This window comes from Parasteatoda tepidariorum, chromosome 9 (genome assembly GCF_982258835.1).
Source record: "Parasteatoda tepidariorum strain Cologne lab strain chromosome 9, Ptep-v5.0, whole genome shotgun sequence".
Lineage (NCBI taxonomy): Eukaryota > Metazoa > Arthropoda > Arachnida > Araneae > Theridiidae > Parasteatoda > Parasteatoda tepidariorum.
Genome location: NC_141763.1, coordinates 104,388,182 through 104,415,957, shown reverse-complemented (window position 1 = coordinate 104,415,957; position 27,776 = coordinate 104,388,182).

The window sequence follows — 27,776 nt, the reverse complement described above, 5'->3', positions numbered from 1 at the left end:
TGTGTCTGCGACGATCTGTCGTTACTATGAATTGTGCCCATGATGTCCGTCCACGGCAAATCATTACCACTACCCACACTGAATTGCCTTTTGCCATGACATTTCGAAATTTAAAAATGGACTTAGTCACCGAGAGTCCCCTCAGTAGGTTTGTGACATTGTAGGTTTGTTAGAGAACCATAAGATAACGGGGTTTCCAGATGGGTATTATTAAAAGAAAATTATAATAAATAGCAACGTAAAATATTTTTTCTTCAGCTAATTTAATTGCACTTAAATATTTTTAAGCTGTCAATTTTTTAGCTTTTTATTATCATAAATCAATGTTACCTATCACGTTATAACTCAATAAAATCAACATGTTTGATGCTTTTCATGAAGTAATATTATGTGTATTTCATAATAGAAAATGATTTAATAAGAATTTTTTTCTTTTAATCTTAAATTTTGATTCATCATAACTAATTTTAATATCAAAAAAGTAAATCTTATTTAAGGATTGTGACATTAGGTCACAGCCTAATTTTCTAAATATCCTGTTTTTTTTAATCAATAATACTAATTCTTTTGACTTAATTTATAATTTTGTAATACATTTTTTTATTTCATCATCTTTCTTTAGCCCCTTAAGCGGTAGCGCAATTTGGACATTCTCCCCCTAAAATTCCTTACCAGCTCCTTGAAGAGCCCCTTTCTTTCGAGAACATTCCACCCTTTTTTTTCTGAGAATTCGCACTGGTTGTCGGCATCTTTCATCTCCGCGTGTATGTTGTGTTTCTCAACCGTAACTGTTAACGTATAATCAATTTTTCGTCTCAACTCGTAATTTTTAGATAATTTAACTTTAACTTGCACAACATGTAATACAACTTCAACTTTAAGTTTTTGTATCTTATAAAAAGGAAGAGCGCGAAAGACGAGAGGCTTTCGATATTTTGATGGTCAAGTAATTTGCTGCCCTCCGCTTAACGGAGTTTTTGATATTTTTTGCTCCCACCTCCCTGAGGTGGAGAAGCTTTTTGGAAGAATGGCTTCCTTGCGCCATCTTTATTTGTTGTTTTGTTCTCTGTAACTAACTCATCTACCGCCATGTGGTCAATCTACTGTCCTTTTCATTGTCTCGGATTAATGTCTACTAAAGAATTTTCCTGATAAATCTCCAGCTTTTAAGATGATCCGCTGACCAGCCACCGCCAGTGATGGAAATCCTTCACAGTCATTTTCTAACTTCATGATCGGGATATCTCCTGCTTGTTAATCTCTTCAAAAAAAATCTCAAAAAGAATGTCGGCAGCTTTTCCCTTTTCAAGGATAAGTCCGGTTTCCTGTTCCAGTTATCACTAGTTACCACATTTTTAGGATGTGCCATTGATGATTCCTTACATGATGTGCCTCAATATGATGATTTTTTAACATGTTTTTCTCCAATAAAACAACAAAGATTTTTTTCAAAAAAAGAACTGGACTAATTCATTTTCACTAGCCAAGGTTTTTTTTCTGTTTGTTTCATCCTAAACTCAGGTAGCTTCTATGGAGAAGGAGGTATGTTTTTTTAGAATATACTTGTTATCTTCTGGAACTTATTTTTGAAGAAGAAAATTTACTATTCCTTATGGGTTATAAATGTTTTGCGACACCACTGCTATATGTTTCACCCGGCCATTAATTTTTTTAGTTTTTTTTCTTTCTAAATTGTTATCATTTTTGCAACTTTTTCATTTTTTATTCTATACCCAACCGTAACAGGGCAAGGATAGAATTTATTATTTTCTAATATGTAATCAGACATTGGATTTAATCGTATATGTGAAAAAAAGAAATGATGCATTTTAATAAGGAAACGAATACGAGACAAATAAAAATATGCTATATCATAGCAGAAAGGAGACAAATAATGAGATTATAATTTTATTAGTATTCATAAAATTACTATTTTTAAATAGGTTACAAAGAATTCTTTCAAAATCGTAAGATATACATTCAAATTCTAAGTAGAAACAATATAAACATAAACACTGCAATTAACAGACAAACGACGCATATAATATAAAAATGGGACAAAATAATTTAGCTAAGTAATAATTATAAAGTAATAATAATAAATGAATTATAAATAATTTAGCAAAGCATTTAAATTTTTAAGATTGTAAAACTTTAAAATAGTATTTCGTATTTTCAAAAATAAATATAGTTTTTTTTTCATTTTTTGTTGATTATTATAAAAAAGTGAAGTATCTTTAAACTTTAAGTTTTTCTGACATATAAATATATTGATGACAATTTTTCTTATAAGATTTGTTAAAAAAAAAAAAAAAAAATAGAGATTCCTTAAAGAAAATTATAAAATCTAATGACTGATTATAAAGTAGTAAAAAATTATGTAAGACATCATGATAAGATACACAAAAACAATTTATCTGTGTTAAAAATATTCATACCATTTGAAGTATGACTAACAGTTTCATTAATATTCATTCAAATTTATAACGTACGAAAATTAAAATGTCTAACAACGAATTAAATTCCTTTTGTATTAATGTCATTTAATGCATCGGAGTATAAAGTTTCATTCCTATAAAAGAGTTAAAAATAAATGAGCTTCAAGTGCCAATCAACATTATTATTAATTTTTCTTTCTTTTAGAAATATAACTAAACTGCTTTTTTTGACTAGTTTTTTTAAATAATAAAAATTTTAACTTTTTAAGGACATCCTGATATTTGTTCGTCGATATATTTATACAAATGATGTTTAAATTTGTTTTATTTCACTTCCAAAAGTTTTGCAAATGTACGAATGCTTTGTTAGTTTTATATTATAATATTCGCTAACAATAAACAATACCCAAAACATTGTAATTCTTAAATAAAACTTTTTTCACGATGTAATTACAAAATTTATTATAAAGTCTGCAAAAACGAATATTAAAATATAAAAGATAAATAACACTTATTCGACTGTTAACAGTTATTTGATAACTGTCTCGTTTAATGAAATTAATCCATTTTCGATTCATTTCCTCCCTTATGGGAAACTTAAAAACTGAGACTTTAGGCCCATTTTTCGTAATTTCTTTTACATTTTGGAACTGCTCATGCATATTGCATTGTTAAAAGGTATATATATATATATACCTTTTATATATCTGTATATATAGACCTTATATATATACACTCTATAACAAAAAATCATCCGATGGCTTTAAAATTTCGTATGCATGAATGTTTTGAACAGATATGGCTGGAATGATGCCGACTGGGGACGTATAGTCTTTAGCGACGAATCCCGCTTCTAACTGTGTCCTGACGATCATCGAAGACGTGTTTGGAGACGCACAGGGCAGAGGGGGGATCCTGCCTTCACTATTGCACGCCACACCGGCCCTCAACAAGGCATTATGGTCTGGGGTGCCATTTCCTTTGACAGCCGGACCCCTTTGGTCGTCATTCGAGGTATACTTACTGCACAGTGGTATGTCGACGACATCCTAAGACCTGTTTTCCTACCGTTCCTTTTGCAGCGCCCTGGGCTGGTTTTTCAGCAGTACAATGCCAGACCACATACGGCACGCTTTGTTATGAACTGTCTGCAAGCTTGTCAAACTCTTCCGTGGCCTGCCAGATCACTAGATCTCTCTCCCATCGAACATGTCTGGGATATGATGGGAAGGCGATTGCATCTGGCACGGAATGTTGATGACCTCGTTTGACAATTAGGTCGAATTTGGCAGGAAATACCGCAAGAGACCATCTGGGAGCTTTATCGGTCTATGTCACGCCGTGTGACAGCTTGTATCCAGGCTAGAGGTGGGTCAACATCTTATTGAACTTGTTACTGTAACTCTGCAATAAATCATTCAATTGTTCTGAAATTTTAATCATTTACTATTCTGCACATTGTCTTCCTATCCACCAATTTTCGTTTCAATCGGACAACTCCTTCTTGGTGCGTCGATTTTTTTGTTATAGAGTGTATATATATATATATATATAATACAAAAATTAAATACTTTTGTATTAATAAAAGAATTAAAACTCTTTCGTTTTCATAAAATGTCTTGTTAAAGAATAAACGTCGAGAGATTCTATTTTGGGAATTCAAGGCTGAAAACATACCATTGAAATATAAATAGATTTATATTTCAAAGGAAGAGTTATTTTTAGAATCGTTCCCTTTTCCAATTCCATATAAGGAAGCAGAAATGATTTTCCTCAATGCGTAAGGTTACAAGAAATGTACGAATGTGCCTTTTTACTTCAAATCTATGTTGGTATAAAACGTAAGAACGCATAGTTTTGTGTGTCCTTTCATCATGATTTGATCCTGATAAGCTGTTCAGGAATTGTCAGAAGTCTTGTCCATTCCCCTCCCATAGGGAGTGTGGACGTAAACTGTTAGCAATACCAGTCTATGTTTAAATAAACCTGTTTAGAACGTCTGATGGCTTATGACTGCAATTACTTCAAGCTAAATACAACACTGATAACAGGGTTGGAGCCCTGTTATTACAAGACGCCAGGATTAATACTTGCGGAGGAAGTTTACCCATTTTTATCTCGCAAAAACTAAGCGTAAAGTAGTCTGGCTGACTGCTAAGTTGAAATTTTCCATCACCCCCGGAGGAGAAAAAAATCGGCAGTGAAAAAAACGTTGAAGGAAGGATGGCGATTTTCCACCCGTACTACCTGTACCTCGTCGCGCCTGAAATGCTGATGTAAAAGAAAGGAAGGACGATGGTTGGAGATTGTCCCCTGAAACCAGTGAAGGTATCCCATCCGATGACCCTACAATTCCATAGTGCCTATAAGTATGAAGAAACATCAACCATGGTAGTGATTCGACACCGAGTGATCCTACAATTCTTACAGCTCAAGTTGTGAAAACAAAAAAAAAGAATGTGCGCGAATCTTATTCATGAATTGCTACGAATTAAGTGCGCGAAGGAAAAAGAAAAAAATGGCATATTTTTCCCTCTCCAACGAAATAAATGAAGGTCAAAAGAAAAGTGACAAATGGAAAGGATTGACTGTAGATAAATTTTTTTTCCTCTCATTTTTTTTTTCTGTCTCAATGTTATGCCTAAATATTTTAGTAATATTGGATATGAGTAGTAATTTAAATATTTTATTTTGAATAATGGAATAGAGTATTATTAAGAGTTAGCTTGTATTTCTTGTGTTTATATATATATATATATATTTTTTTTATATAACATTATGATATAGTATTGTATTTATCGTGCATCTAAAATGTTTTTAAAGGAAATAAATGTGATTCAAATGTCAATTAAATTAGTGACGGCAAACAAAATTAAGTTATTATTTAAACTTTTGTTTCCAAATGATTTTTCTAGATTAAACCGTAACAAAATTCTAAATTTTTCTGAATTTTCTTTTGAACCTAACGATGAAGAATTTTCAAACAAACTACAAGAAATTTGTAATACTTTCAATTTTTCGGACTTAGTCAAAATTTCAGACATTTTAAATATTTCCAGTGAAGGAAATAAAGATGAAATTGCCAAACACATCTTAACTTGTTTATGCGATTTCAATTTTTTAAAAAATTCTTTAGTAATTGAAAATCCCTCTGAAGATGAGGATGAAACTAAACAATTTCAATGTAAACAAACTCAAACTGATTTTGAATCACATTTACCAATTAAAACTTGTGTAAGTCAATTTACACAAGCTAGTTTAAATACTAAAATGTATGTTGATAAAGAAATACAAACTCATGCTTATACTGATAAAGATATGGCATCCTATAGTCAAAATTCTAGTAATGATATAAATAATAGAGAAATTGAAGCTAAATTAAGAGTTAATTTCGCTGATGTTGAAGCAGTTACTCCTATTTTTAAAGGAGAAAAACACGAAAATATAAATTCTTGGTTTGAAAATTTTGAAACTCATGCTACCTTATTTAAATTGTCTGATATGCAGAAATTTTTATTTGCTAAAAGATGTTTGAAGGGAAATGCATTAACTTTAATTAGAAGTGAAACTCATTTAAATTCTTATGAAAAATTAAAAAATCTTTTGCTTGAAGAATTCGGATTTAGTTGTAATAGTGCAGAAGTACATGCAATGTTGCAGAAAAGAAAGCAAAGGTATAATGAAACACTTCAAGAATATTTCCTAAAAATGAAAGAAATTGCGACTCAAAGTGATATTGATGACTTAGCTCTAATCACTTACATAATTCAGGGAATACCAGACCAAACAAATAATAAATCGATTCTTTATGGAGCCAATAATCTTTTTGAATTTAAACAAAAACTTAAAATTTATGAAAAAATTAAAAGTGACTTAGACAAAAATAAATTTCAAAATAATAAGGGACCATTTATGAAAAAAATGGAAAACCCAAAATATGACATAAAGTGCTATAAATGTAATGCACCAGGACATAAAGCCCCGGCTTGTCCTAAAAATAAAAGTGTAACCCCGAATGTGACAAAACCCAAAATACATCATACAGCACAGGAGATCCCAATAAATCAGTGTAAATACTGTTCGAAGAAAGGACTTTTGAATCAATTTCACATGGGCTCCTCGTGTGTAAACAACCCTAGCAATGTTGTTGAAATGAACGTTCAAAATATGACAAATAATCAATAGCAATTAATAATATCCGGATATAAAGTTGAAAATGGATATAAAGTGGAAAATAAATACCTTAAAGGGACGTCCAAAACAAAATAAAAATATAAATAAAGAGATTTTATTGAATGTTAATACCGGGTCAACATTGAATATAATACCAAAAGATTTGGTGTTAAAATTAAATATTCCTATTAAAAAATGTGAAAAATTAAATGTTACTCAAACGAAAGGGCAATTAACACTTAACGAAATTTGTGAGTTTCCCCTTAAGATAAGCGAAATTGTTAACTCAGCTAAGTTTTTTATAATTGATACTGATTTACCATATGCTTTATTAGGGTTGCAGACTTGCAAAGATTTTTATTTGTCTATTGACTGTGTCGGGCCAGTTGTTACTCAATTTGGTAAGAGATTGATCACCTCTGCTAATTCAAACAATGACAACTTATCTTTGCACATTAGACAGCAAAATTCTCAAAATGTTAAGGTTAAAAATGATGAAAAAATAAAAGTTGATGATGTTTCAGTAAAAGTAAACATCGAAAAAAATAATGTAAAGGGTAACAAAAATAAAAAGAAAAGGAAAAAGAGGAAAAAGAAGAAATGTCCAAAAATTTCAAATGATTCGAAGATAGAACTAGGTAATGAGTGCGCACATTATCAGGTCAATATCGACGAAAAAATAAAAAATGAGAACAAAATAGAAAATGTGGACTTAAAAGAAATTTTAAAAGGTTATGATGATATTTTTGCAAAATATAAACACGATGTGGGAGAAATCAGAACCGAACCGCAAAGAGTCAGGTTAACATCAGATTTACCTATATCTCTAAGGCCTTACAAAACATCCCCAAAACAACAACAGGAAATTGATTTACAAACAGAAGAATTGTTAAAAAATAACATTATAAAAGAAAGTTCATCCCCTTATGCTGCCCCTGTAACTTTAGTCTTTAAAAAAGATGAAAATAAAAAGAGTCGTTTATGTGTTGACTTTAGAAAATTAAATCAAATTACAAAAACAGATTCTGAACCTCTACCTTTAATACAGTCTTTAATTGAAAAATTATCTAATAGTTGTTATTATTCTAAAATAGATTTATCACAGGGATATCATCATGTTCGTATTCATCCTGATGACACTGAGAAATTAGCATTCGCTACTCACAACGGTCTATTTGAATACTTAAGATTACCTTTTGGCGGGAAGAATGCGCCAAGCATCTTTCAACGTACAATTCGTAGAATTTTAAATAAACATAAAATTAAATTTGCTACAAACTACTTTGATGATATCATTATATTTTCTAATTCTTATGATGAACATTTAACCCATCTTAAAAAGATTTTTGATATTTGTAAACAAGAAAATTTAAAATTAAAACTTTCAAAATGTTAATTTTTGCAAAAACAAATAGAATTTTTAGGATATGAAATAAGCAATGGAATTGTGTCACCCGATAACCATAATATTGAGGTTATTAAAAAATTATTGCCCCCTAAAAATGTAAAATCATTGCAAAGATTTCTCGGATCAATAAATGTTTACAATAAATTTATTGATAGTTATGCAAGTATTCGACATCCTTTGAATAACTTGTTAAAGAAAGATGTAAAATGGGTGTGGTCAGAAAAATGTCAACAATCTTTTGAACTTTTAAAAAATGCTATTATTTGTAAACCAATTTTGAAAATTTTTAATCCTAATCATGAATGTCATCTTTTTGTTGATGCATCGTTAGTTGGAATTGGTGCTGTGTTAAAACAGACAGATGAATGTGGTGTATTGCATCCTGTAGCTTTTCATTCTCGCTCCTTAAGGGACTATGAAAAAAACTATGCAATTACAGAACTTGAATGTCTTGCTATTGTAGATTCTTTAAATAAATTCCATCATTATCTTTTTGGCCAAAAATTCCCCATACATACTGACCATGCTGCTTTAGTTTGGCTAAAAAATGTTAAAAATTTAAAAGCTAGATTATTTAGATGGTCATTATTGTTAAGTATGTATGAATATGATATTAAATACACAAAAGGTTCTACGAATTTTGAAGCAGATTGGCTTTCGAGAGATGCAACACATTCACTTGTCAAAATTAATTGTAACAATAATAATGCTCATGTTTCACATTTGTTAAAATTGGATGAAATTGTTGAAGCTCAAAGGAAAGATAACTTACAAGGTAATTTTGTTGATGTCAATAATGTTTTATGTGTACGTAAGAAAAATTTTACTAAAATAGTTGTTCCATTTTCGTTGAGATTAAAAATTCTGCAAATTGCTCATGATAAATTTAATCATCCAGGAGTGCAAAAAATGATAAACTTGATAACCCCTGTTTATTATTGGAATAACATAACTTCAGATATAACAAAATTTTGTAGACATTGTCATACGTGCCAATTAAATAAAAAACCGCGACAAAAAAGATTTGGATTATTACAATCCTTACCCCCTGTTAATCAGTCATTTGACTTGCTAGCAATAGATAGAGTTGGTGGATTGAATTACTATACTTCAACAAAAAAATATTTAACTTTAATTATTGACCACCTCACAAGATACATTTGGGCTTTTGCATCAAAATCCATTAGCTCAGAAACCTATAAAAAATTTTTACATCAAATTTTTCAAAATCAAATTCCTAAATCCTTGTTGAGTGATAGAAACGCTGCCTTCACTTCTTCTCATTTTAAAAAATTTTTGAAGCATAATAAAATTCAACAATTATTGACAACTGCACATCATCCGCAGTCTAATGGCAAGGTAGAACGCCTTGGTCAAACAATAATTACGAGTTTAAAATGTAAAATCAATGAAAAACCTACTAAAACTCCCTGGCCTACTTTGTTAAAAGATATAGTTAATACTTATAACTTAACTCCCCATTCTGTAACAAAATTTCCACCTGCATACCTCATGCATGGTAGACTCCCCTATGAAAATCCTTTAAAGGAAGGAATCTATCCACCTGTTGAGGAAGCTAAAAAAATAGCAATTCGAAGAACTAAAGAATATCATGAAAGAAATAAAATCTATTATGATCCTAGATTTTTAGATATAGATTTTAAAACTGATGAATTAGTTATGTTTGAAGAATTTACTTATCCTAATACGAGGAAGTTGTCACCCCCTTTTAGTGGACCGTATAAAATTCTTCAAAAAAGTTCAGAAACTAATTACAAAATAAATAAAAAGAATATGTTGAGTAAACAAAATTTTGAAATAGTACATATTTCAAAGCTTAGGAAATATCACAACCCACTAATGTTGAAATTAAATCATCAATAGAGTCCAAAGGAAAAGAAATTTTTTTTACTTTCTTCAAAGGAAGAAGTAAACCCTATATTTTTGAGAGATCCGAATCACGTGTGGAGATGTTTACCTCTACATCATTTTGATGTGAGGCAACACCTCCTAGAAGTATGAAGGCCTCAGCACTGATCAATTTAGTAGTCCGATGTGACGAAGTTAACTGCGCAGTAGATGAAAAATAAGAAAGATGTCATTATGTTCGGGGTACTAAGCTGCGCAGTGGACGAAAATACGACATATGTCATTACGTTTGGACTACTAAAGGATATTTATGGTAACCCGTGCAGAGGCCTACTCTTTTCTAGGAGGTGTTGTGTGAGGGCGATGTAAGTTGAACCTTTTTTTTTCTCAATTAGGTGAGAAAATGTTTTTATAAACTATTTTTATATTGTCCAATCTGGATCTCTCATTTTCCCTGTGCTTCATGAAATTCTGTTTTCCTCCATTTTAACGGGGAATACAGATTTTCATAAAGTAAATAACCCCTATTAACCACACAGAATCTTAAATTCTGAATAAATGACAATTGTTGTCCAGTTCGTTTTGCATAAAAAATTTTTATGTTTTTGTGAGAAAATTTTTTTTTTGAAAATTTTAGTAGAATAGTTTATAAATGTTTAATTTTTCTTTCTGTTTAGTTACTAAATAGATAAATTGCATAATCATGTTTTTCATATTTTTCTCATTGTAAATAATATTTTTTCTTCTCATAATTGAAAAGATGTTGTTTGTAGCAGGGAAAAAGGAACAATCGTACCAACCTAAAAATTTTAAATTTAAAGTATTCTAAATTTTTTTTATTTTGGCTCACCAAAATTTTTTTTTTGGGGGGGGGGGATGTAATACAAAAATTAAATACTTTTGTATTAATAAAAGAATTAAAACTCTTTCGTTTTCATAAAATGTCTTTGTTAAAGAATAAACGTCGAGAGATTCTATTTTGGGAATTCAAGGCTGAAAACATACCATTGAAATATAAATAGATTTATATTTCAAAGGAAGAGTTATTTTTAGAATCGTTCCCTTTTTTAATTCCATATAAGGAAGCAGAAATGATTTTCCTTAATGCGTAAGGTTACAAGGAATGTACGAATGTGCCTTTTTACTTCAAATCTATGTTGGTATAAAACGTAAGAACGCATAGTTTTGTGTGTCCTTTCATCATGATTTGATCCTGATAAGCTGTTCAGGAATTGTCAGAAGTCTTGTCCATTCCCCTCCCATAGGGAGTGTGGACGTAAACTGTTAGCAATACCAGCCTATATTTAAATAAACCTGTTTAGAACGTCTGATGGCTTATGACTGCAATTATTTCAAGCTAAATACAACACTGATAACAGGGTTGGAGCCCTGTTATTATATATATATATATATATATATATATATATATATATATAATAATAATAATAATAATAATAATAATGGTTTATAACGGATCACGTATTCGACGGACAAACGGGGCTGTTGTTCAATGAATGACCAACATTTGAAATTGGCTGATTATTGCCTATCAGCTAAACACTACTGTTTGTGACGTCACTAAAAGACCTTGGTAATCTCAACAGCCTTATTTCTCGGTGGTTACGTTTCAGTGCACACGCACTTACGCACACACATGCGTGTGAAACACACTCAATAAAAAATACCATTCATAACTTTTGATCTAATAATCGGATTTCTATGTTCTAAGATGGGTCGAGAGTCTAATTTTGAATGCATTCATTAATTAGGGCAGGTGATGTTTGAAGTTACGAAATCAGAAGCAAAAATGTACTTTTGCTAACACATACCGTTTTCAATTCAATTTTTGACTCTCAAAATGCAGGCTATGGTTTCAATTTCCAAAATCAGTAGCAACGTTTGTTAGTCCTAAAAATACAACTAGAAAATCAGGATTTATAAAGCATTTTTTTAAAAGCAGAATAACAATACATTTTGTGATGCAGAAAACTCGACATTTCAGTGAGACTTATTGAAATGAAAGCTCTCCCTCATTGGAGGTCAATCGCTTACGCCCCCCCGCGGCTTTTATTTAAAACCATTAATAATGTACATTAAAATTCGAGTTGGCAACAAGTCGTAAAATATTTTTTTCCAGTATTATTACAGTACGGGATAGAATATTATTACAACACAAGAGATAATTTCATCTTTAAGATAAGTGATAATTACATATTATTAAGTTCTAGAATGTGCATGTGCATGTAATGAATTAAATCGAACCGAAAAATAATGCTTCCCCTCCCAGAAGTCTTTTCACAAAGTGTATTATAAATAGACTCTGACGAAGTACTTATTGCCCCAACCCGGAATCTGTTTTTAGTGGCTCCAACAGATCCTGTGTTTTATAGTGGGCGACCCAATAATTTCCTCTATGTTAACTAAAAATTTAGATCATAAAATTGCATACAGCATAATTACGTGATCAATTAAGCCCTATTGCAATAGAAACGATCGCTGAATAGTAAATATTTATCCCAGTATGAAAAATTGAATACTCAAATGTCTATAATACTAGTGTATTTAAAATATCGAAATTTTAAGAACGTTGTAGGAATTACCGGACCTCAAATAAGACAACTAGCTGTTATAACTGCCAAGAAAACTATTAAAGAGATAAGTTTAGATTTACGACGACATAGTCTCGAATTCAACGCGTCAAAAGTGATCAGTCAAATTTGAAATTCACGGGTCGTAATAACATATTATATTAAACATATTGTTAGTTGAAAAACCATGTGAATAAGGACGTAAAAATGGAAAAAACTACGAAGAAAATGGTCGGAAAATAAGTTGAATGATGGAATAGTCACGAAAAAAGTACATCAAACGGAGATTATTCTAATCCGAAATTCGGAAATGGAAATATCTTAATAAGATCGGGTATGGAAAAATCAGAATTTTAAAAGCTGCGTTGTAATGTTAGAAAAGTCAATAAATACCTACCAAAACACGATTGAAAAATGCGGTGAATAACATTGAATTAAAATTATCGAATTTTGGATGACCGTGTAAAGTGCCGTAAAATTAGAAAATAGCTGAAATAGTTACCTTGAAAACGAGGAAGAGGAGTGTATTAGTGACGTAAAAACCGTGAATCATACGTATCAAAAAGTGATTACTGAAATTCAAATTTCCGGTATCTCAATATTATCGTATTAAAAATACCAAAGTTTGAAAAAATCATGCTGCTATCTCCAAAAAAGAAAAAACGATTTATAACTATATAAAATGATTGGAAAACGACGATGATTAACGATGGAATCGTCATTCATCGAGATCGTCAAGAATAGATGACTAATTCAAAATTTGCGTATCGTGATAACATCGCATAAAAAATATTTGAATTTGAAAAATATGACTGGGAAAAAAAACGATCGAAAATCCGGACCATCAGAAGTTACTAGCAATTTTTTCTACTGCGTTTTTCTCTAACTAGCATTTTCTTTAACTAGTAATTTATAACTTGCTAGTCGACGAAGTCGAAGCTCTGGACGAAAGATAGCCATAGCCAGAAAAATAGGGTCCCAATAACTTATATAGGATAGTGGTTGAAAGTTTGGCCCCTTAATATTATTTATTTCACTTTTATCATATTATCACTTTATCGTTAATAGTTTCACCTTTATCGTATTACAATAACCCAATTGCCCTTACATTTTAATTTAGTCATTACATGTTCATTGTAATTTTAATTGTAAATATATGTGTATTTATTACATTTTAAAATTTCGACCATTATTAAATTAAATAAAAAAATTATCAATAATTATTTTTACATGGAAATTATATTTAAATAAACATGATTTAGTGCCAAACTTTTTGATTGCTGTAGGTTCCAGAAATGCGGCAAAAACGGTCTTACTTAAAGCTTAATTAATGCAAAAAGTAAATTTAAGATTAAAGAATCCAAAATTTCGTTCGCTTTTTTGTTTAAACTATTTGGACTATCCAAATTATGGCTACCATCATATCTGAAGAATCAAGAATCCAAATCCGTCAAAATGTTTATTCAGAGTATATATGTGGGGACGGCAAGAGAGGTCGTCTTTGAAAATAAAAAGAGGCACTGTTCTTTAATAAAAACATATATTGAAGAGAAATTTACATAAACACGGACGATTAACAATCACATAAATAACACAAAAAATAATAAATGAGTAATAATGAGTTCGTCGTTACGATCTTTCATAATCATAACTCCTCTTTGGAGTCCATATACGGCTTTTTCGGTTAGTTTCAAACCGCGCTCTCATGTCTTAGGGAAATTCCCATTGTTTCCTAGTCATACGCACAGGGTCCAGCTTCCAGCTTCCATAGTCTGTCGGGACTTCTACCTTAAGGCGACTTCTAGCTGACGGATCTGAGAACTGATATCAGCTTTGCGTACAGGAACTGGCACTACATATATATATATATATATATATATATATATATATATATATATATATATATATATATATATAATACAAAAATTATAAATACTTTTGTATTAATAAAAGAGTTAAAACTCTTTCGGTTTCATAAAGTTTCTTTGTTAAAGAGCAAGCGTAGAGATATTCTATTTTGGGAATTCAAGGCTGAAAACATACCATTGAATTATAATTAGATTTATATTTCAAAGGAGGAGTTCTTTTTAGAATCGTTCCCTCTTTCACTTCCATATTAGGAAGCAATAAATTATTTTTGGTGATGCTTAAGGTTACAAAATTGTGCCTTTTTACCCCAATCTGTGTTTGTATAAAACGTAGGAACACTAGTTCTTGCGTGTCCTTTTCATCATGCTGTGATCCTCATAAGTTGTTCCGGAACTGTCAGAAGTCTTCTCCATCCCCTCCCTTGTGGAGTGCGGATGTGAACTGTTATAACCACCAGCCTACATTTAAATAAACCTATTGATAAAGTATTCCGCCTGACGACTGCATTATTAAAGATGAATATACAATAACGATAAACGGGACGTAGCCCTGTTATTATATATATATATATATATATATATATATATATATATGTATATATATATATATATGTAATACAAAAATTATAAATACTTTTGTATTAGTAAAAGAATTAAAACTCTTTCGATTTCATAAAATGTCTTTGTTAAAGAGTAAGAGTAGAGATATTCTATTTTGGGAATTCAAGGCTGAAAACATGCCATTGAATCATAATTAGATTTATATTTCAAAGGCGGAGTTATTTTTAGAATCTTGTTCCTCTTTCACTTCCATATTAGGAAGCATTAAATGATTTTCCACAATGCGTAAAGTTACAAAGGTATGTACGACTGGAATCTGTAAGTATTTAATGCGAGACCGATTGTTTTCGCATGTCTCTTGCTGAATAACGTTTTCCAATAAACATCTGCTGGAACCATTCGCAGCTTCATCCAAGTCCCCTCCCTTGTGGAGTGGGGATGTGAACTGTTATAACCACCAACCTTTCTTTAAATAAACCTTTTTATAACGTATTATGGCTTTTGACTGCATTATTAAAGATGAATACAACAATGATAACAGGGATGTAGTCCTGTTATTACAGATATATATATATATATATATATATATATATATATATATATATATATATATATATATATATATATATATATATATATATATATATATATATATATATATATATATATTTATGTAACATAAAAAGCTTCAATTAATCTTTTTATGCTAGTTCTATTCTGAATATCCTTTTCTTTTCTTTTCTTTTATTAATCTAATCAAAATGCACACACTTTTTCTCACACTTTTAAATTCACATCCTGCCCTTAAATCTATTTTTGGCTCAACTATGCACTAATTAAAAGCAGGACATTTTTCCCTTTAATCTTCGTGGGAATCACTCGACCTATTTCATAAACCAATGGTAATTTCTAAGATTTTCCTCTTTTCCCTAAATAGAGACATTTACGGATTTTACTATGCAAGATTTTCCCTAACATATAACCGAGAAGCGCAACTTTTCGTGTGCACTTTCATGACTGCTCTGTCTTATAATTAATAAATAAATTTTGTACCCTCCTTCCCAGCCTAAGACCTGTTTTAATCCTTCCACTCGGCAACGACGTTATAAGCCGGCAGGATAGTAAGAACTGTTAAAACGGGCGCAGGATATATTTGCAGTTAGCTTAGCATTTTTTTTTCACTGATTCCACTTTAAAAATGCTCTTTTCAAATCTATAAAATATATATATATATATATATATATATATATATATATATATATATATATATATATATATATATATATATATATATATATATATATATATATATATATATATATATATACAAGAAAACACGAAGAAAGTTAAGAAAAACAATAAGTTTCATTTATTGCGCATAAGCTGCAAGTAAACAGAACTCATTAGATAAGTTCAAAATGCAGATAAAACAAAGGAAAATTATAAAATTATAAACATATGCAAAAGGGGGGGGGAGATAATAAAAAAAATAACACACAACTGATTTAAAAAAAAAATACCGGAAAATGAAAGATATAATCTTTTCATCAGCCCACACGATTATATCCGCAAAAAAAAAGTGCTTTCTGATATTGTATCAATAGAGCCAAAGCAAAATAAATTAATACAATAGTGTGAGGAGCATTCAAAAAATGTTTTTACAAAAATTACAACAAATAAAATAGAACACATTAAATTAAAATAACACGCAAAAACAGAAAATAAAATAAAATAAAAAATAGGTAATAAAACATCCTTGGTAACTAACAAATCAATGCACAACATAGCAAATCACTTCAGCAATGCAGTAAGAACGGCACATTAAAATCCTCTATTTACACTCAATTTGCGCTTTTGTTTTCATATTTTGTAATCTGGCAATCCTGTTGCGAAAATATTTTTAAATCATTCTTGAAAAATTTCCCGTTCATGTAAGTACATCTGATTTCGCTACTCGCTTTGTAGTTTTTGTTTTGTTCTGTGTGTTCTCTGAGATAAAGGGGTGTTTATTCACTGGATCACCAAACGATGAAAAATCAGTGAAGCAACAAGTGTTCCTTTACTGGGTTTTTTTAATGAAAATGTTAATGAAAATAAAAGATGAACTTTAATTTTCTTGTACCTTTAGTGATGTTCCGCATCAAAAGTATGTTAAAAATACGAAAAACAACTTCTAACCAGTGAGGGAACAGGCATGTTCCTTTACTGGGCATAGATTTCCCAGTGAATGAACAGTATGTGTTAATATGTTGACACTTTAATTTTCAATTCCTGATTACAAAAAAAGTTAACATTTTCCAAGTATTTATATGCTATAATTTCAAGAATAGGCTTGTTTTTAAATATTTGTATGGCTTAAAAATTCATAAAGAGCATTAAAAAATAACCAAAATTAAGTGTTCCTTTACTGGGCGTTCATTCATTGGTAAGAGCTGTTCCTTCACTTGGTCGTCTAACTACTTGTTATTTGAACCTCCAAAACTTTAAAACAATATTATGTAAGTTCTCTAAAATTTTTCTTATATAATTTGCAATTAGTAACAAATATGTTGACACTGTCATTTAACTAAAATTACGAATTTTGAAATTAATATGATTTTTTAGAAGGCAAGCGAAGCTTAGGTGTTCCTTCACTGGTTAGTTTACCCTATACACGTTTTAAATAAATCTAAATTCCTTAAAGGAGAAAATATAAAATTTGACTGAAATCGGTCGAATAATTTATTGAGTATTAGAATTTCAGAGAAATAGCATTTTTAAATTTTTATATCTCAGTAACTATTCGACTGATTCCTTTCAAATTTTGAATTTCGTTATTTTAAATTACGGAGATTAAAATGATGTTAAAATTTGAGTATTTTATATTTAATTTTTTTCGATCATTAATTAATTAAATATTTTAAAATAAAAAGCAACATAAAAAAAAATATTTTTTATGTGGAATTATCTTTTTTAAACAAACTTATAATTATGAGAAAATATTGTATTATAATATATTATATGCAAATATATTCTATAACATTAAATACGCTAATTAATTGGGACAGACGATATTTAGGTTATGTAATTATCAGACAGAAGGGAAAAAAAACTTACTTTCTCTGAGTAAGAATGCATTTGTCATTATTTTTAACAGCATTTTTATTCTTGATCGTACCATTGTGTGTGTGGGGGGGGGTAAGAGTCGCAATTTGAAAAAAATGGTTCCACTCTTAGAGGAGAGATATATCTAATATCTCCTCGAAGGTTCCACTAATGTAGATAGGCCCCTTAATGTCAATTTTACTTTGCTAATATTTCGCTACATCTCTGGATTTAATTAAGCAAATGAAAAGAAATATGCCCACGATTGAATTTTTAAAATAATTTACATAGAATAATTTCAAGCAAAATTAATTTTTTTGAAAATATTTATCATGTTTTTATTATTTTATTCAATTATAGGAGAAAAATGTTTGATTCGTGTGGTCCATAAAATTTTACTAAGTTTTGAACTATGTTTTTTTAAATGTCAAACTACGAAAGATGAACAAAAAATCGGTCTAATATTTCTCAAGAAACGAGAAATTTCATACACGCCGTATCCTTAAATTTTCATTTCTCAAAAACTTTAAAAACAATATGTTTTAAATTTTGGAATTTGTAGATTAAAATTAGAAAATTTAAAATTATATAAAAATTTGTGTATCTTACAGCTGAAAAATGTTTAGACCATTATTAAAAAAAGTTATAAAATTTATAAATATGCATAAAAATTATTTGTATTTGCATTGAATTATTGGATAAACGAATACTTTAGAAAATGAAATGAATTAATTAAGTGGCCAAACTTTTTGACCACACTCCCTGCCTGTATTATTGAGAACCATATTTTCTAGATTGCGGATTTAAGGGTCAAGAATCCTAATAAGTCGGAGAAAAAAAGGTAAGTTTTATCAGAAAAAGTACGATTTATGTTTGACGCAAGTTTTATAGGTTGGAATTTTGCGACTTTAAAAATTGTGTAATTAAGATAAATACCGCATTTAAAGTAAGTCCCGAGAATTAATAAGATTGAAGTTTTTAATGATTAAATTCGATCATTAGTCTGAAAGTTATTTATTTATTTTGTTTCTAATATTGCCCATTATTTACAATACACTTGTAATAAAAGGTAAACAAAAAGTAAAATATACGGTGTCTCTTACGGAATTGATTACGTCTTAATCTTTTGTACTGTGAATCCAGAAAATAATGGAGTAAATTAAAGAGTAAACTTATTTGCATGTTTTTCATATCAATAATTATTAGCAAGATTTTCTTTCGGTACATTTTTTGAAAGACTGTTTCTTTATAATGACGCTAGATGGCAGATCTATCTAAATTATTAGAATGAAATGATATAATCATTTTGGTTGAGAGAAAAAAATGAGTACAAAAACAAAAGCTTGAACTACGAATCTCGTGGCGCCTTCTATTGAAATATAAATAAAACTATTTGTATAACTTAAAGTAGTTTGATTTGATCTATTTGCAAAATTAAATAATTCTATTAAAATATTTTTGAAAAGCTCCTTTCTGGAAAATTCTTCAACTAATTTCAAGACATAAGTTATACGACGTAGGCAAAATGTAGGAATTTTTTTTTTTCATCGTCACTTAAAAAAAAGTTGAAATGACTAGAACCTCCGCTCACTAACCCCCGTGATTGCTCCTCATTCATCAAATTTTTTTCTTCTTAAAAGTCTATAGTCTTTTTTTTTTTCTTCTAAAAAGAGGACCATATTGGTATAAATTTTCTTTTTATTCTACACATTATAATTATAATATAAAATATTTAATAATTCTATAAATTATAATTATTTTAATTTTACGTAAGAGCATTTTGTTAATTGTTACGAAATACTGAATGTTTTCTAGAATGTAGAAAAAAAGTTGCTAACTGTATCTAAAAATATTTAAAAAATATTAATATACGACTCAATAGAGAAGTAGTTTTACTTTTTAACAACATGTAACGATAATTTCAAATTATATAACGATTCTAATTGGAAGCGTTTTTTTTCCTTTCTTTTTCCTTTTTGTTATATTTGGAATCAACTCAAACACGAGTTTATAAGATAAAGATCTCGAGAGAGAACTTCTTTTTCGACAACAATGAATGTTTCGACAACAATTTTTTTCGACAACAGTCAACATTTAAAACAAGAAAGCTGGAAAAAAATTCCAAAAAAAAAATCCCACTTAAAATTAACAATCAAACAAATTAAAATAAAAAATGAATAAATAAATAAATAAAAGAAAAAAAAACTTGTCTGAAGCTCATAAACATAAATAGCCCTTTCAGTACGAAAAATTTTAACTCTACTATAGCACTGGAGTACTCTTCGGCCTGTACACTGGCTCGCATGATGTTTTTAACTGCAAGTTTAACGGTAAATAATTCATCGAATGTTATTTTTTCAATTCCATCTTATTTGTTGTACATTTTTCTACGCATGTTCCTAATCTTTAAGTTCTACACACCTTCTCTGGTATAGTTTTTGCTCAGCAAAAAAAATGTTGAACATCCAAAACAGCGGCGTTTACGATTTTTCTTCTTCTTTTTTTTGATATAGAGAGATAGAACTTATAAGTTAGATCAAGAACTCCAAAAAATATATATATTTATAAATTTAATTAAATTATAAAAAATAAATAAATCCAACATACGACATGTTCTAATGTGTTGAGCTTTGCTCCTGTAATGCTTTAAGTACTAAATTCTGATAATGGGTGAATAATGCAAACAACATTTAAGAAACTCAGACGATCTGGATGGATTGCTCAAGCAATGTAAAATGCCAAAAAATGTTGAAGTTTTGTAACATTTCTTTTTTGTGTAATATAAATATTAAACAGCAATTAATAAAAGGGATACTACTAGGTATTTCAAATAGATTAAGATAGATTTAAAAAGATTTAAGTTTCAGAGTTTTTTTTTATTGGATATGTAATATAATGATATAACATTACATTACATATAAAGCAAAAAAAAAAAAAACAGATATCACCCTGAATAACTTTTGTTCTAATGATCGGATTTTCACGTACTACGTGTCAATCTTAATAGTTCCTGGGGGTGACCTCAAATATGGTAATTATATGTATAATAATTTCATGCAAAAATAGTTTTTAATAATTATTTATTATTTTTTATTATTAAATTTAATTGAGGAGAAAAAAAAAATTTGAATTATGAGGTATGAATTTTTTTCGTACCATATTGATCTACATATTTTTCTATTGAAAAATCTAAAGTTTCAACTGTTTTTATTCAGTAGCCGAGTTATTTATTAGTTAGCTGAGAAAAATTAAACTTAATTATTATTAAAAAAAATACTTTGGCGACAATGAGGAAATATTTAAATGGGGCGATTAATATTTAGATGCGGTTCATTTACGAGTAACTTGCCTTAAGCGCGTAGCTTAAAATTTCCTTCATATTATTTTCTCTAATAACCGATTGTTAATCTTTTTTTCTAATTATAAAATATGAAGTTTCTTTTAAAGTTGTCTGAAAATGTATTCGTAATTTAGTAAAGAAATTTGAATGAAGCATTTTATTGAATAAAAACATTTTATTCAACGAATATCGAGTTTTATAAAAGCATGTTTCTCATAGAATAAGATTATACACCAGATTGTGATTATATTTAATGTAATTATATTTTAGTTTTCAGTTCGTTCTTTCAATAATGGATACAATTTCAACAATATACATACGTATGCATAGATTTGGAATAATACATTTATGAATTTCTTCAATATATATTTCGTAATTATTAATACGAATACGCAGTCAACATTTTTAAGAATCTTAAGATTTCTCAACATCTTATATATAGTCTTAATCTTAAAATAAATTTTTAAATTACTTGTCCACGTGTATTTCTCAGAACTATTTTCCCAACTATTTAAATAAATTTGAGCATTTTTAAAAATCTTATTTTTGACGTTATCACGTATATTATTTTGTCATTATTGTACTAATCAATATTTTTTAGTTCTTTAATTTAGGTTCTCTTTTAAAGTAAAATTCCTTTTTAAGTTATGGTAAAGTTTTTATTAAAAGAAAAATTAGAATTATAACCTGATGGCTGAGAATAAAATCTTGTTAAGAAATTTAAAACATTCTGCTGTTTAAAATTATTCGATGCAAGGCATCTGACTGTTTACCAAGCATACTATTTTTTTCGAAAAATGAAGATAAATTATTGATTGTCATTTTTTACTGTTTATTGTGACTTCAACATAGATTTTCTAAAATAGTGTTGATTCCTTATAAGTCACTACAAGAAGTATAAACATATCGAACATAAAAAGCTGTCGAATACTTAGCTAAAAGTTTCAAGCGTCTTATAATATCTCAGTAACTTAAATGTCGTCCTTACATCTTAATTGTGAAGTTACATTTTAAATTGCATGGCCACGTCTGATTCATAGAACTATTCAACCAATTATTTCATTATATTTTTTTTCTCTTTCTTTATGTTACCACGTAGATTTTTTTTCGATAATATATTTTTTTTGTTTAATTTTTATTGGTACTTAAAGTATTTCTTTAAATTAACACTCGCTTCAAGTAATTGCTACGTTTTTTTTCGAGTCTCAGAACTATAAGCCAGTTAGCTTATAAAATTTTACGAACATTTTTGTTAAAATTACTCAGTGCAAAGCGCCTGACTGTTCGTAGCAGCTAAGTGCATAAGATTCAACAAACAAATTATTTATTTACTTTATTGTTTCTCTTTTTTTTGTAAAAAGTTAATACATATTAGTGCAACTCAAAAAATCACTACTGTTTGCTTTCTTTTCAAGTGAACAAATTCGAAGCGCAATTTTAATTTGACGTCTATATTACCCCGTAAATTTTAAGAAAGCTGCTCTTTTAGAAAAAGATGTTGAAAAAATTTACTTTCGTTAAAATTATTTTTCAACTTTATCACAATTCCCAAGATATTATTATAGCATAAATTGTTATTAGAAAAATGCTTTATTTTGTTAAACAGCAAGTACTAAAAGTGAAATCTGTAAAAAGATTCCGAACCCGTACCAATTTTAGAATCATCATTTGATTTGAAAAATGTAATAAAAAATACGTAACTTTTTCTGATAAAAAAATACGCAGCCAAAAGTTTAACATACTTTGAACGGAAAATGCGACATTTTATGGTGAATTTGCGCAAATAAGTTTCAGAATGTATCGAAACATCAGGATGCTATATGCAAATCATCCTTATCCAAAGAAAAACATGTAACCTAAATATCTGTCAGAATGAAGCAATTTTTTTAAACAATGAATCATACAATATGCAGCATATTATTCCAATATGTTATTCTTAAACATAACATATTTCAATGCTTTTGAAATGCCACTTATCGTTCAGTAATTCCTTCAGTTATAGAAAAAAAGAAATATAGTAAATTATATAAAACCTTGTGAATGAGCATCAGAATTACTTAACAATCTACAGTTTTTTCAGGTACTTTTTTTGTTTCTTTAAACTTTCTTGAATAAAAGACTCGATCAAAGCTGTAAAGATGATTATCCCTAAAATTTTGTTTATAGTTTTAATAAGTTAGTATGTAAATTTAATTTTAGTATGACATCCTCGTATAAATGAATTAAAAACAACATAAAAGAACCAAAATAATGTTAGATAAGAAGTTCATGTATTCAAATTCTAAAAGCTTAGAACATCATAAATCATTTATAAATCGATTCAAATTTTTTTTTCAAAGGAGATTAAAAAGAAAAAAAGCTTTGCTTTTTAATCAGAAATCAGTCAAAAAATTGTCTATTGCCTAGAAACTTCCTGATATTTTCTATTAACTATTAATAAATAAATCACTCCAAGCAATCACAGAACATAATTTCAGTTTTTTTTCCTTGGTACGAACTTGGTTGCTTAGCAACGGAGTAAAATTTAGTATTCCTCTCTTGAATTAGTCTATGGTTATGTTAAAATATTAATTTTCGTCTGCGACTTTGCTTGGTTGTTTTTTGGGACTATCGCCAAATATATACAATTCAGGATTTAATCTTTTCGAAATTTTGTTTACTACTTTGAGGGTCATTATTCCAAATATGTAAAAAAACTAAAATTTTTTTTGGAGGAAGGTCGTTTGCGTGCCTGATTTCGTAACTCAATTATTAGTTAGCACTAAATAATTACCATATTTGAGGTCACCCCCAGGAACCATTAAGATTGACACTTAGTGTGTAAAAATCCGATCATTATTCAGGGTGACATCTTTTTTTTTTTTTTTTTTTTTTTTTTTTTGCCCACTGTCATAATGTTCATGAGAAGATGTCTGAAGGTCAACCCCGGTTATTTCTTTACAGGTAAAATTATTTTCGTCCGTACAAAATAAATTTAAGACAATATAAGTTGAAATATCAGTATCCTTTAAACTTTAAAAGTTAAAGCTACTAAATTTCTTATTTTAAGTTTTAAAACATGTTACGTTTTAATTTTTTAAAACAAATAATATTTGATATTTTATGTTTTGAAATTATTTCTAAAAATAAACATTACAGGTTTTCTAAATTAAAATGTTTATCAGTTAACGTTATTGGTGAAACGTGAACTACTTTAGATTATGCAGAGATTTTTAGGATTATGCAGAGAAGTTCAAAATTTCTAATTATATATTTAAAATAAAGAAGTATTTTTAAAATGTCCTCTATTCTTTAAAATCTTTTTTTTTTAACCCTTCAAGTGTTAGAGGCTGTTGAAATATTACAGAGGAGTATTTTTGACCCGTTTGGACTCACTAACAATTAAATAAACTCTTGCTTAGATATAAGAGAGTCCATTCTCTACTGTTTTTTGCCATACATTTCAAGAATTTTAAGGATTAAATTCAAATGAAAGACGTAGCTTTAAAAGACGTTTTGAGTTTTTATATATTTCATAAAATTTAGAAACTTCTTGAAGAAATTCGTTTCCAAATTTTTCTTTCCTCAAATTTAACTATTAATCTTTAGTTTCAAAATTTAAATTTTTTCAAATGTCATTTCTCTAAATATTTTTTTAAAAGAATATTTTATTTTTGTTTGCATTTTAAAAAATTGAAAATAAGAAGTTCTATTATATTACATAAAGTATTGTTTATTCTCCTACTCATCACTTCACTTGAAAGTATTGATTTTTAAATACACCATCAATGCTTTCATTTTTAATCAATGCTATATATATATTATTATTGAAGGCAAAATGTATATTCCAGGATGATAGAAAGGAAGATTTCATGTAATAGCGAGAAACTTTCAACGTCCCCTGTGGAAATGGAGCGAAGGATATGTGAACAATCCTGAACAAGGTTGCTATTGGGCGACAAAAATATTTATTTAGAAATCTTTATGTGCATTTTTTAACTATAAATATTTCATAAATTTGATGATATTTCTCTTTTAAGTGAATACTTTTTCTTTTTGAGACATTTTGCTGGAAAAGCAGCAGTTTTTACATTTAAAATATATTTAATTAGCTAGAGTAACGAAAAGTATAATAGCATATTATAAAGCAAAGTAAGTGACTGAAAAAGAATTGAGTTTGCGTCGGGCAAGCATTAAGGGTTGTCTCAATTTCAAGCGCGGAGACGTTTTTTCTTTCCAGCGCTGAAATGAACTCAGCGTCCGAGGAGGTGCATGCTCCTCCTCGGGCATGCCTATGCATGCTATTGATGTCAATAGCATCAATAGCATGCCTATGCATGCTATTGATGTCGCTATTGATGCATGCTATTGATGTCGGGAATATCATTTCAATAGTATGTTGCTATTAGTCCTTTTTCATATAGGAATATTTCCTTGAAATTTGCTGCAGATCAAGAGGCGGCTCTTTCATAGAATTTTATATTTAATCTAGCTATATGGTTGTCTATTGCATCGATTTTGAGGTGTATCTATTGTATTGAGGTGTATATATTGCATCGATTGTGCCGTTTCATACGTACCTTCTGGTTTTTGCTATTCTTCTTAGTATTTTATTCTGGCAGACTATTCAATTGTTTAGCCGAATTTGTGTTATATTTGTCAAGACATATGTAAAAATGGGACGGATAAATAGAATAATCTTTTGAGTTACTGTATTTGATTGATAGAGTATTACAAGGAGTTTGCTGCTAGTGCTTTACTGGTTATGCTTTTGATGTGATCGTTCCAGCTGAATTTGCTATAAAGGATGAGTCTAAGATATTTGAAATTTATGTCTATTGCAGCAGAAGTTTTATGATAGAAAATGTTTTAAATGTAAAAATGTGCAGTTTTGAGTGAGAGAGGAACAGCTTAAAGAAGAAATATTCGATAGTTCTTCTTTATGCTACACACAGTAGCATAAGGAAAGGGCGTGCATAACCAAAAACAACTTAAAAAACAGAAGTTGTGCGTGTAGACGACAATGAAAAAGATTTCCATGGGCTTTAGTGTGAGCATGGATGGTGGTTCAAAACAATATCTTTGTTGAGATCCTCATTTCGTCATTGAAATAAGTTATTTTCAGGCAAATGCGAGTGAATACTTTTGTTCTTACAGTCTGATTCTTCTATAGTGAACCATCTACCGATGAAGCAATAAGTCAATTCTAAACAGCGGTTCACCATTTTCTTAGCATATTGCAATATTATTGTTAAAAATAACAATTAAAATAATACATATTTTGCTTTATAATTTTTTTAACTAGTCAGACATTTAGACTCTCTCTACAACAAACTTTCTCTACAGTGAATTGGCACGTTAATTTAAATCGGAATAATAAATTACATTAAAAATATTCTCCACATTTGCCTACCCACAAAAAATTTATTTCGATGTTTTCAATTTTTATCAATTTGGAGCTTCAGAATTTTTGCTGTTGTTATTTATGGAAAAAATTGTATTTAAAAGTAGGAATTTCTTTGCACTTTTTAATGTGCCAGTTCTCGAAATAACTCGAATTATGACTCCTTTTGAACACTTTTTTGAAATGTACAATTATTAATTTTTAAGGAAAAGTCATTATTATACAATTTTGAACTCATCACATAGACTTAAATTCTTTTTTTACATTTATTTAAATACTTGTAAACAGGAAATTTAAATCCACTCTATGCGAACAAGCAAGTACTCTTCTGCTCATTATATGTGTATTAAAAAATATTAATTAATCAGCAGCTCTGTCGATATTAAAAACATTCACAACCGAATAACCACTATATCTCGGGTTCATTATAATGAGGTTTAAATGGACAAAGAGCAAAAGAAAAAAAACAGACCACTCTGAATAATTTCTCATCTAATGGCTGGAAAAAAAAAGTTTAAATTTTAATTAAACATATTTTACACCTGTACAACATTTTGTAAAATCAAGAATATCTTTCCAAGTATTTTGAGTTTTTAAAAGCATTCACAGGAAACTTAATTGAAACATTTGACTTGTCAAGGAATCGAAAAATAATTAAAATAAAGTGTTGCATCACCTTAAAAAATAATCAGTGTTCCTCTTAAAATGTCCGATTTTATTTCAACTTTACACTTACGATAAGGTTAACCATCTTCAATTTTACAGTCATTATTCACGATTTTTTTCGTGTATTTCAATCTAACGATTGATCTCACGATTTCATTTAAAAAAGGATAACTTCACACACAAAAGGATAATTTTACATTAACGGGAAATTTCACCAAGAAACAAATAATTTAAGCTAAAACGAGTTTAAAAAAATAGCTCTTTTTATCGTAAAATTTTGTATTAATCTCTTATGACCCCTTTTCTCTTTAAGCGAATGTATTATGAATTATATTAGCCAAAAGCAAGCTTCTGATATTGGAGAAAAAAATTAAAGAGTAGTTTTTCTTTTAGAAACA